This window comes from Acipenser ruthenus, chromosome 18, assembly GCF_902713425.1.
Source record: "Acipenser ruthenus chromosome 18, fAciRut3.2 maternal haplotype, whole genome shotgun sequence".
Taxonomy (NCBI): Eukaryota; Metazoa; Chordata; class Actinopteri; order Acipenseriformes; family Acipenseridae; genus Acipenser; species Acipenser ruthenus.
The window spans coordinates 10,280,256-10,293,291 of record NC_081206.1 but is presented as its reverse complement, the minus strand read 5'-3'; the positions used below and the strand labels follow the sequence as shown (position 1 = coordinate 10,293,291).

At 38.2% G+C, this 13,036-nt stretch overlaps 1 protein-coding gene across 1 annotated transcript in view; it reads right to left on the bottom strand.

The window, feature by feature from the left end:
- LOC117435613 (cadherin-22-like) overlaps positions 1 to 12,821 on the bottom strand; it is a 209,306-nt gene extending 196,485 nt beyond the window's left edge. The window contains exon 1 of the mRNA XM_034059049.3: positions 12,647 to 12,821. The gene's annotated coding sequence lies outside the window, so the exon portion shown is untranslated. The remainder of the gene's footprint in view (positions 1 to 12,646) is intronic.
- Between the last annotated feature and the right edge of the window lie 215 nt (positions 12,822 to 13,036).

The following is a 13,036-nucleotide window of genomic DNA, read 5'->3' as shown; positions in this document are numbered from 1 at the left end:
GAACGACCGGACCCCCCTAAGTTGCTTTTAATATATATATATATATATATATATATATATATATATATATATATATATATATATATATATAGACACACACACACAATACTTTGAAGAATGCACAGCAAACAAACAAAAAAAAATTGCGACCGCTCTGCTCTACCGGAGAAAGAAAAAAACTGTATGTAGATCGTTGTGGATACATGACATCCTGAAGAAAAGAAAACAGTACGGCAAATACCATCGGCTGCTCCAGTGAAGTGGCATGGCAGCACAGCATCGTTTAAATAAATAAATAAATACAGCGGGTCTTTTTAAGTTTAGTATACCATTTTTTACATTTTTACTTATGGGTCATTCCGTGTCAATACATCATTGTCACCCATCGATCTCAGATTTGGATAAAACGTTTTGCTTTATCTTTTAAAAGTTTGTCTGCAGTTAATTTATCAAAAAAATGCTTACGTTATAGTAGCAGTTGCATAATTATTTTCAATGTGGAGTTTAGCACAAAGAATATATATATATATATATATATATATATATATATATATATATATATATATATATATATATATATATATATATATATATAAAACCTAATTTACGTAATTATGTATATTTAATATTCACTCGGTAATCCCATTTGTACACCCACAGACCACCATTCTACATCTTTTTTTTATTAATATCTCGGTAACTATTAATTATATACAACGCCAGGCAATCTGAAATTAAAGCGAGCAGCCTTTCCTCCATTTTATTTTTTTTTATTTCTTCCTCGGAAAGGAACCTCGTACTTTCCCCTGATTGGCTGTTGGTAGGTTAAGTCACGACGCGGCGCGGCAAAAGTTGAAAATATTTTATCTCTTGCGCGCCGAGTCCCTCTGCAGTTGCGCGTAACCGCCTTCATTGAAAACCATTGCTTTTGCCGCGCGGCAGTGCCGCACCGCGTCCGGTGTGAACGCCCCTTTAGTTTTAATCTTAGAGTCTGTCTTACCAATTATAGACTGTGGAGTCACAGTCCATCAGAATGCACAATAAACATCTCAGGATAGCTTGGAAAGAATAATTATTAGGCTGCTGTGCTGGTTTGGATTACAATACCTCTTAGGAATCATGAAATGCATCCAAGCTGTATCTACAAAGCATGCAGTACGTTTGTAAACATCTGGGGCTTGTTAATGGAATAGAATGGCAGTGTACTAAGGGGCAAAACATTGATGCACCATATTAGTACCAAACAGGTATATTTGTATTACTGATTATTTTTCATGGAGGAATCACTACACACTGCTGGTAATCCATTGCAATACCATGGTACCATATCAGTATCGGACACAGTGTGCTACTTTATCAGGACTACTCTACTGAGCAATATATGTTCCAAATATTACAATTGCTGTTAATGGTGTACTGGGATTTCTTCAGGATAATATACAGGGATTATACTTTTTTGAGTAGCTTTCCTATGAGGAATTATTGATAAATATGTTGGTAACACTTTAGTTTTGGGATCTGTTATAAGTCGTTATGAACAATAGCAAACAAAACAAAACAATGGCAAAAGTGTATAATTACTGTATTGCAAAAACTAAGCAGCCCCATACAATTAGTGAGACAGACATAGAAAGACAAACAGACCTGAAAAGACAGGCAGACAGTCATATCCATTATAAGTGATTACAAACAATAGCACAAAACAGAAAAGTGTATAATACATCTTATTATTTCTAATAATATTCTATACTTGTTAATAGCATCATTAATAACATGTTTATAGATTGTTTATAATCGCTTATAACGGATCCCTAAACAAGCCCCTAAATGAAATGTCTAAGTGGTTTATATTAGATGTGGTAACTTTATTAGGGAAAACATCAACAAGATTGCGCTAATGATGATTTGAGTCGCTTTGAGAATGTACCCTGTTGTCACAGATAGAGGGCAGTATTACTATTCAAATGTATTAACCATCCATACCCGTTACTGAATGGGAGGGAGAGAGCAAAGCAGTATGGCTCTAGTGGATGCAGCAGGCGGACTGGGAGGGAGGGAAGCAGTGTGGCTCTAGTGGATACAGCAGATGGACTGGGAGGGAGGGAGGGAAGCACTGCGGCTCTAGTGGATACAGCAGGTGGACTGGGAGGGAGGGAGGGAAGCAGTGTGACTCTAGTGGATACAGCAGATGGACTGGGGGGAGGGAGGGAGGGAGGGAAGCAGTGTGCCTCTAGTGGGTACAGCAGGTGGGAGAAAAGAAAAGTGTGGTTTAGTGGTGAGCGATGAGAAGCCAGTCAGATATAGAAGTAATAAATACAGTTTTGGGTTTAAATGCTGTCTATTTATTTTGTGTTCTTTTTTATTCTTTTTATTTCCCAGGAGAATCCATTTCTTTGGTCCTCCATACCCTTTCATCATGTCTTCCTTGTAGAGGAGTTCCACCTGTCACCACTTGTGTCTTAATAAAATGACCATCTTTGAACTACCAGGTTCTTCTGTTTCTGCCATTGTGACCCAGAGACCCAGAGTGACACTGGCTTGTACAGGGACTCTGGAACCAGACAACTTCACACTTGCAAAATGAATATATTTCAGATGATTTTCACAATGGCTCTTCAATAAACTAAAAAATGAACAAACTTAGTAATTATGTTACTGTTGGGTTTTTGTTATTATTTTGAGCACCCTCTTCAAACATCTTTTAACTCATTAATCAGAGCTCACAGGGAAGGCAGAAAATGCATTCACATACATAAACGTGACTGAATTTAAAGCAAAAGAATGACACAAAATGGGGTTATTAATATTTCAACTGTTCTGTAATGAATACATGTTGTGTTGAAGTGTTTTTTTATATGATTAAAAACAAAACTGTGCTATCAACAGCAAATTCCTTTAAAATGCCACACTTAAATATATACTACAAAATAAATATTATATTGTACCTGAAAACTTAACCTGTACACAATCTTAACATGTCAAAACATACCTGTGCTTCAATGTGAAAAAAGTATTTTTGTTGAAAAAAACAAAACAAAAGTGCACAAAGAGAACTTGAATACATCACATAAAGAGGCTCCACCCCTCAAAATATAAAAAAGAATGCCAATCCATATAGCACCATTATCAAAGTTTCAAAGTCCTGCAGATGGGGCACATTTACTCTAAACTGCCTGTCGTCTCTCTCAGGCAACAAAGGCTGCGCACTAGAGTGGTAGCCCAGTATATGAAAGACTTCTTTTTACAGCTTGCAGAATAAAATCTTCTTTTTTTCAATAATGTAGAGTAGGATATAATAAGCTGGGTACTGAAAAGTATGCTGTAATCAAATACAGTGCTGGAAACGTATGCATTATAGACTCATTCTAAAGCCCTTTCACACTGGCATGCTATACCCGGATCAGAACCTACCCAGGTCAGGTGTCATGCGGGTCGGCTATGCGATTTCACACTGCTTTGATAAAACAGGGTTGACCTGGGTGACAGACGCAACTACACAATGCGTGTATCAATGCTTTGGATCATTTTTATATTGGCTTTAATAAAAAGTTGATCAATGTTAGTTATTCTAGTTTTATCTTGAGGTTCATATTTTGTAAACATTTTAAAAGGCACATAATCATGCTGAGATGGAAGGTAAATGGTAACGAGATAAACATTTACAGTGCAGACTGTTTTGGATTATTTATAATAACCTTGCCGAATAGAAAGCGAATACAAGTGTTCAAAGAGATTCCAAAATCTTTCTTTTTATTCTGTGCATCCAGAATTACTGTTTGGTATTCTGTCCTAAACCAGCAGTTTGTCAGTCCCAAACTGTTGTAACATAAATCATATATTAAATAAATGGGGAAAATGTATTTGTCAATCAGATTATTCTGTGTTGTCTTGCATTGTAAAACGGTACTTGAGCTGAAAACTCCAGACAGAAAAAAAGCTGCTGTAGATGAAAGACAGGCCCCTTTTGCTCCCTGGAGACAGAACAAATTATAAATCATATTGTTTCAATACTGTACTGTAGTAGGTAATAAGCAGGGTACTGTAAAGTAATGCAGTTATCTAAAGCAGTGCTGAAAACAAATGTATTATACACACAGAGATGCACAATGACCAGCATTGTGGGCTAAACGAATAAATATTTAGGGATACATCAATAATTTTAGAAGTGATACACCGTTCCCACATCTCCCTCATCGCTCCAGTACTCTCCACGATCTATTCTGCCAGTAAGCAGGAGCTGTGTGATCGTGCTATGTGAAAAATGTATATAGGCGAAAAGGGATGCAAATGCACTTCAGAAATGTACCAGGTTTCCCCGAGTCGGACAAAGACGCTCTTGGTTTCAACATAAAGCTAAGAGATTACAGTTAAATCACATGTAAGGGTACCCCGTGATCTTCTAAGACTATGAGATATGTTTTAAACATGCTGGGGTGCATTTGAACGAAGGGTTCCTATTTATCTCATAATGCAACATACGGAAGACTGAAATTGTTTGAAGATGGTAGTATGAAAAATTAGCAAAATTGCACAAGCGGGCATGCATAAGATTCAATACACATGATGGAAAACAAAGCAGAAGACAAGTTCATTTTTGAAAATATACCCTCTAGTATTCCATTAAAGGATAAACAATGTCCATAGTAAATATTTCATTTATAGCCGTCACTAAAGGTACAATTCCCATCTCACAGACTTGTGCTTTTGTCATGTTTGGTGCTGCGTTACAGTTCATAACAGGGCAAAGTCACAGGCACCAAACTCAGGTGAAAGAAGTGAAAGGCTAGTGAATTAGCTTGCTTGCACCACAGCAGCCCCCTACAGCGTAAATACAAACGCATGCAGCTTTCTTTGCAGGCGAGAGAATGCACTGCCGTGTTTTCTCTCTCCCAGTTGCAGAGCTGATTTGCTCGGGGACCGCTCTGCTTCATTCATCACTGAACATTAGATTTGCTCATCTTGGTTGACTCTTATCCACCAGCGGATAAGTTATCTATAGTTTAATAAGCATCGCCGTGGCCAGGCTGTTTCCTGCTGATGTGACAAGCAGGCAATCTTTCAGTGCTAGGAAATCTCAGTCCTCATACTAGCCATACTGGAGTAATAAACCTTCATTGTTCTCTGTTCCCTTCACACCTTTTAGCACTAGCAACAATGTCGTTTGTCCCTTTTTCTTGTGATGAAACTGTTTAAATAAAATTGGGTCCCGTATGCGCTGCTCATGTCTGTTCCTCACACTTCACATAAGGAACACGATATCTCCCTTGATTATGTGCCGATCTTCACCAGACTTGTACAGTTCTAGTCTCCTATAGATGCTTTGAATTGCATTTGGCTATAATTTGATGAACTTTATACTGTACATATATTGATTAACTGCATCATTATATTGCAGGTATAAGGACCCTTGCTATGTTGTGCACTGGCTTTTATACTTTAGGATATTGTTTAAATTGATCTTTAATTTGGAGATTCAATTTCACTCCAATGGTCTTTCTGCAGTTAGTGACCTACAGCACAGGAAGTGAATAGGCTGGACAAATGTTGCAGGTTGTTATTATCATACCTAAATATTCTTCAATGGCAATGCATCTACAAATATCAATACAATTATTCTTCAACTGCAATACATCTACAAATAGCAATACAATTATTCTTCACTCATTTGGTACTAAAAAGCAATGGTTGCAATGGTATGAACTACAACACACAAGCTGGTAATACATTGCAGTACCCTGGTACCATATCAGTATAACTTTGTTACACCCTATATTAGCTTCACAGTATGAAAGAAAGAAAGAAAGAAATGCTTATTATCCCATGTTATTCTATGCATATTATCCCGTGGTACAAGTGTGGGTATATCCAGCGTGGGATACATTTCTGTTATATATATATATATATATATATATATATGCCGTCGCCTCCCGAGGGTCTGCTGCTGCTGCTGTCGCCTCCCAAGGGTCCGCTGCTGCTGCTGCCGTCGCCTCCCAAGGGTCCGCTGCTGCTGCCGTCGCCGCCCGAGGGTCCGCAGCTGCTGCCGTCACCTCCCGAGGGTCCTGCTTCGCCTGGGGTCTCTACCAGTCCTGCCACGTGGCAGGAAATACTGTGGCTGGAGCCCCATGAAGGGGAGCTGCCGGCCACGAAGAAGTGGGGGAGGTCAGGAGACCAGCTCCCCCAGCCACACTTTCGCAGCAGGAGAAATTGTGGTCGGAGCCCCACAGAGGGGAGCTGCCGGCCATGAACAAGGGGGAGGGAGGTCAGGAGACCAGCTCCCCCCGCAGCATTTTCGCTGCTGGAGTTAGGGTGGCCGGAGCCCCATCAAGGGGAGCTGCCGGCTACGAAGAAGGGGGGAGAGGTCCAGAGACCACCTTCCCCCGTCGCACTTTCGCTGCCGGAACATCTGTGGCCGGAGCCCCAGAAGAGGGAGCTGCTGACTGCAAAACAGGGTTGGGAGAAGGACCTCCCACCATATAGGAGGCTGTGTGGTCCAGTGGTTAAATAAAAGGGCTTGTAACCAGGAGGTTCCCAGTTCAAATCCCACCTCAGCCACTGACTCATTGTGTGACCCTGAGCAAGTCACTTAACCTCCTTGTGCTCCGTCTTTCAGGGGAGACGTAATTGTAAGTGACTCTGCAGCTGATGCATAGTTCACACACCCTAGTCTCTGTAAGTCGCCTTGGATAAAGGCGTCTGCTAAATAAACAAATAATAATAATAATAATAATAATAATAATAATAATAATAATAATAATAATGGCCGCCCCCTGGACATATTGGTGCCCCTGTTCCTGGGCCGGGACAATGACTGGGACTTTGGGACTAAGGGGGGAGGTGTGTGGCAGTGTGACCCCGCCTTGTGTGTATTGTTTGTTTATATGTTGCATGTAGTGTGTTAAATGTTGGTGTATAGTCATTGGTACACGGGATATAAATGGGTCTGCGTAGCACGAGTGATAAAATGTATATTTGTATTTAGCCACGAGGGTTGCACATCACTTTACGTGCTGATTAAAATTTAATACTATGTGAGCACGGGTAAGGACACGTAATTAATCCATGTGCAGTTGTACCGAGATTCTAATTGAATGATTGATTAGCAATCGAGTCTCGGTACAACTGCATAAAAGACACACATTGTCACTCAGTTAGGGTTGGGTGTGCAGAGAGGAGGTACGGGGAGATAGAGAGGAGACAGAAGTGAAAAATAACAACTGCTATTCGTTCAGTACGGTACTTGTTTGTCCATTTCGTCCCTTTTGTGTTTGTTTACTGTTTTGTTTGGCCCTTGTGCCAGTTTGTTTTGTGTGTTTTGTTCAACTCTTTTATTTTGAATTATTATTATTATTATTATTATTTATTTCTTAGCAGACGCCCTTATCCAGGGCGACTTACAATCGCAAGCAAATACAAATACATTCAAGTGTTACAATACAAGTAATACAATAAGAGCAAGAAATACAATAATTTTTGTTCAAGTGTGACAAACCACAATTCAATAATACAGCAGATAATAGTGATAGTTACATCAGGATATGATTAAATAGTGATAGTTACATCAGGATATGATTAAGTACAAAACACTACAGGTTAAACACTTGGCCGATTACAATATTCTGAAGTACAGGATTAAATGCAGTAAAATAGGGGGCAGATAAGAGCAAAATAAAGCACATTTAAATGAAGGGTGATAGTGTCCCAGGATACAACAGAGGAGTTCTACAGGTGCTGTTTGAAGAGGTGAGTCTTAAGGAGGCGCCGGAATGTGGTCAGGGACTGGGCAGTCCTGACATCTGTAGGAAGGTCGTTCCACCACTGCGGAGCAAGGGTGGAGAAGGAGCGGGCTCTGGAGGCAGGGGAGCGTAGCAGAGGTAGAGCTAGTCTTCTAGTGAAGGCGGAGCGGAGAGGTCGAGTGGGGGTGTAGGGAGAGATGAGGGTCTGGAGGTAGCTGGGTGCAGTCTGGTCAAGGCATCTGTAGGCTAGTACAAGAGTCTTGAACTGGATGCGAGCGGTGATCGGGAGCCAGTGGAGTGAGCGGAGTAGTGGAGAATTATTATTTAATACAAAAACCGAGCACTTTCAGGTCTAGGGTTTAACCCAGTAGCTGCCCCCGGGTGTGACCACTGCAGCCATCCTGCCACACAGTTTACCATTGTAAAAACATAGCAAAGTGGAAGCATGGTAACGCATAGGTTAGCATTGTAAAGCCCAGAAAGGTCTGGTAAAGCATATTAAAAAAACATGGTAAATGCAAAGAATAACCATTGGAAAACTGCTAAAGTATGTGCAAATTTACTGTACTGTGCTAAACATATAATAGCTACAGGGGATGCTGAATAATAATAATAATAATAATAATAATAATAATAATAATAATAATAATAATAATAATAAGAATAATAAGAATACTGTATATAGGACAATGAATGTCTCTTTGTCCTTAGATGTGTAGTACTACGTAGTGCTACTTTTAGAGCAACTAGTCCTGCAACAAAACTGCTTGGGTGAAGGCCAGGCTTAATAGGAATTGGAGGGGCATTATTAATAAAGACGATACAAATTACACCTCATTAGTCCTGATTAATAAAAGCCAGCAGGTGACATAATGAGACAGGGGGCTTAATTGATAGCCACTGTTTGACAGCAGAGTGGAATTAAAGGGACGGGGGGTACGGCAATCAATAATTCCAAAAGGTCTTAAAGGAAAAGGTTTTTACTGGATCAATCACCCAACAGCCACCAAAATACATGTTTAATTAATTTATAACAGGAATATGTGTTTTATAATAGTTTTAAAAGCACAATATCTATTAATAAAGCAAAGGTCAGTGCAAAGGGATGGGCTACTTAATAATATAAAACTTTTTTTTTTCATTAAAGCAAAACAACACTTAAAGAAGTGCTTTAAAATCAATGCTTCTTGATAGTAACATGCTCACTGCTCCCCCTGTTGGTGTGGGGAAGATCTTTTTCCTGACGTATTTTGTTGTTTTTGTTAGCTTTAATTCAGATGTGCAAGTTCCACCTTACTACAAAACATGTCAAGAGACCCAGCATTGAATAGCTTTTTAATGTAATGCTGCTGAGTGAATTTTTTATTTGATTTTTTTTATCTCATTTCAGAATCAATCTTGCATTCATTCAAATCGAAGGACAAAACGACAGGGCCAAAATACGTCACGTTGCTAAGCAAATGCAGAGCTTCATCTCAGAAAGTAATTCTCAGAATTCAGCTGTTTAATTTAGTTCATTCATTGTTATACAGCATAAACTCTTCTAGGGGCTTGTCATCTGTTCATCCGTCCACACTGGGGGAAGAACTCCACTCCTCCATGAAAGTCCAGGTGTATCCTTTTTATATTTAGAAAGACCTGGTTCTTGATGCACTGTCACTTCATTGTTTAGCCTCACTCTCCCAGACCCGACTCTGGGATACGATGGGAGTGATGTTGACATGGGATTGTGAAGACAGCCGGAAGCAGCTCACAAAGAGACACGTTTTCAATGTGATTTCTCCAGTCTGGTCACTGAAATGTTACAAACCCTTAATGAACACAGTAGCACGGCTTTGACTCGTGAAACAGCCCTTCTGAATTGTTTGTTTCTAGTTTTGTAACATTCGCTGTTTTCCTTTCAAACGGTGAACATTGCAATTAGGAGTACAAGCTTGGATAAACCTGACTCAAGGTCTCCTAAGCAAAACGGATCTCATTTTGTAACATTTTTATGGATTTTTTTTTTCCACTTTCAAACAAAACTAGTAAAGACTGGAGTGCGGATGTACACTCCCAGAGTTTCCTTCACAAGTCAAGAATTGATCCTGGCAAGTTTCCAGTCTTGAATAAAGCAATACTATTCATATACTGTATGGAACATTTGTCTCGTTTCATAAGTGAATAATTATTATCAATATTCTTAATAGTAGATGTAGTCATGGCTGTGGTCGTAGTAGTAAATGTTTCTATCTGTATAAACTACTCAATTTTACAGCATTCTTATTTATAGTTCTCACACGACCCCTGGGCCACATCGACTACACAAAAGCTGTTCAAAGCAGCCAGCAAATTCAGCACATCCAGATTTCAAATTCTTTTGCTTGATGATGAAGAGAAAAAAAATGTAGTAACCCTTTCAATGATCGCATGTGTTAGGCATGCATTCCTGCATGAATGAACACTTCTCATAATCTCCCTTCTCACAAGGAATGCATGTGATCACTTTGTTACAAGAAAACATGGAATGAATGCAGGTAATTAAATCCACATGAATTAACAGGGCTGAATTCAAAATGAATGACTGAAGAACTCAGAGGACGTGCAGAAGATATTCAGGTGTTATTATTCCTGTGGGATCCAGCATGGAATTCATAAGAATTTCAAGGCAGTATTTCAAAGCGTTACCAAAAAGGTATCACATTCAAGAAAATACAATGACAACTCTGAGAGACAGATTAACACATTAAGTACCAAATTCATTTTTCTTTGAGAAAAATCTGAACACAAGCTGTATTTATGTAAAATGGTTAACAAAGTAAGTTATCATAACAATATAGTTAGAGAACATTAAAACAGCAGGTAGATGCCAGTTAAAAATGTTCCAAAAAATTACAAATGAGCCTGTCCTGAAATGAGGACCATGGCACGTAATGGGTGAATGTGAGAAACCCGAGAAGATTGATCACGTACAACTAATTATAACCAGTAAATAAAGAGCATTAAGGCTGTACAAGGCTGTAATTCCATGGCAGGGTTATGGTGACACAGGCTAGATCTCACGATTCATAGGCCACTAAAAACCCTGGCTAATGTACATTATTATTATTATTATTATTATTATTATTATTATTATTATTATTATTATTATTATTATTATTATTATTGTTGTTCATACCAGTACAAATTATATGTTTCCTTTAACATATCTGCCCAAAGATTATTGGGACATAAATAATGTAATAAACTACATGATATAACTGATGCGCCTAAATATCCAAGTAACGGGAGGTTTTCCTGCTTGCTAGAGTGAAATGTACCCAGATATTAGGCTAAGTTCAATAGAGACCCACATCTAAAAATGTAAAATTATTCATTTCTACAATAGGGATACCAAATTATTTTTTCAACTGAAGACTAATAAATCAGAATTTGTAACAGCAGCTATATTACTTTTTCAAAAGCCACTACAAAATACATATTCTATAAGTACTTTGTTTAACAGCACAGCGCTGTACTCCGAGGGAAACTGTATTCGGCAGAACACACAACCCAATGCAAGTGGATGGAAAAAAAACATGTAACTATTAAACTAGAAAGAGAACATACATCTATTGGTTTATAGTGGGTACTGTATGTATATGTGTGTGTGTGTGTATATATATATATTATTTTGATCACATACAATGCATATATAATAACAATGCAAGCACTGTAAATTGCAGTTCAATTAAAATTGTTTTAAGATCACATTTTTCACATTTCGTAGCCTATATAAATTATCATTATTATTATTATTATTATTATTTATTTCTTAGCAGACGCCCTTATCCAGGGCGACTTACAATCATAAATATGCATATGTATACGCTAACACAATGTATTAATGTATTTATATTCTAGAACTATGTACCGTACGTTTAGTTGAATATGCCAGCCTCTAAAATTTAACACAGCATTTTAAATGTGCTTTAAGATAGTTTGTTACAGTTGAATGTTTGTGTCTTAAAAGATTTATAAATTCTGAAAACTATTTACATACTGTACTCTGAAAAAACACAAACAAAAAAAAAAACAATCCTACTTGCAAGCCCCTACATTAAAAGTATGACCTTTTCTGTTAACTTAACGTGGTGTTTTTTTCATGTGCATAATTACCAGAGGGCTTGTTTTTTTTCAAAATCCATATTTTATTTTAATTTTCATTTGTATGGGAAAATGTCAAAATTTGCATGAAACAAACACATGAAATAATCCCACAGAACACAATATAAAATACATAAAAAATATATATTTATGAGAGTTATACCCATGCTAACTTTTAATATTTACTTTAGATTTGCATCCCGCAATAGGATGCATAAGAAAGGCAGCACGGTAACATGCTAAATAAATAAAAACATTCCTACACAAAAAAGCACAATGCACTGGACACCTCTGCATATCTAAACTTTCATTTCTGAAACCTGAATTATGTTACAAGAAACTATAGAATGGAACTCAAAGTCAGAAACCAAGTGTACAGAAAACAAATGAGGTGCTGCTTAGTGTACTACTAGATCAGGTCCTAAATGATATTTCACATCCAGTTTCTAAGAATCATCTTAGAGTTAAGGGATTTCAATCTTAAAATGATTGATTGATTAATCAGAGCAGGTAATCGGATGGATATTTGATTAATAACATATCATATATAAGTTCTGTACGATATGAAATTGTAGTAGGACCCCAACAGCAGTTAAAACGTCCCAATTAAAAAATTGCTCTAAAATACCAGGAAAGCCTTTATCCTCTTAAGACACTTTTTACAGTTTTGTATTTAATATTTACTTCTGGACATAAATACACATTTTCCCATTCAAACTTAATCAACTAAACCCCCTACTCAAAATGCATTAGAGAAGCACCTGGTAAAATATCTTGGTCTGTCTTACCTTGCTGTTGTTTAGATGCCCTGGTACCTGGAGAGACACCCTGCTATTCCCTCTGGCTCCTGAAGATAAGTCAGTCTCTTTCAAACTGTACTGTAGGATCCCATTGCATTGCGAGCAGACTGGAGAGCTACGAGTCTGGGAGAGACAGGGAGAGCTCCACACTCCTTGTGCTACAGCAGGCAGGCTGGTACTGAGGAGCCAGTACAACAAGGCAGTGAGGCAAAGCAGGCTGTCCAAGAGCAGCCAGCCCCTTGTGGACAGAGAAGGGATAGAGAGAGAAGGAGGGGCAGGGGAGTTCCGGGGATATTAATGACTTACTGCAATAGAGCATTGAGAAAAAGTTTAACCTACAAGTAGTCGGCATTGTCAATCTACATCTTAGATACCTTG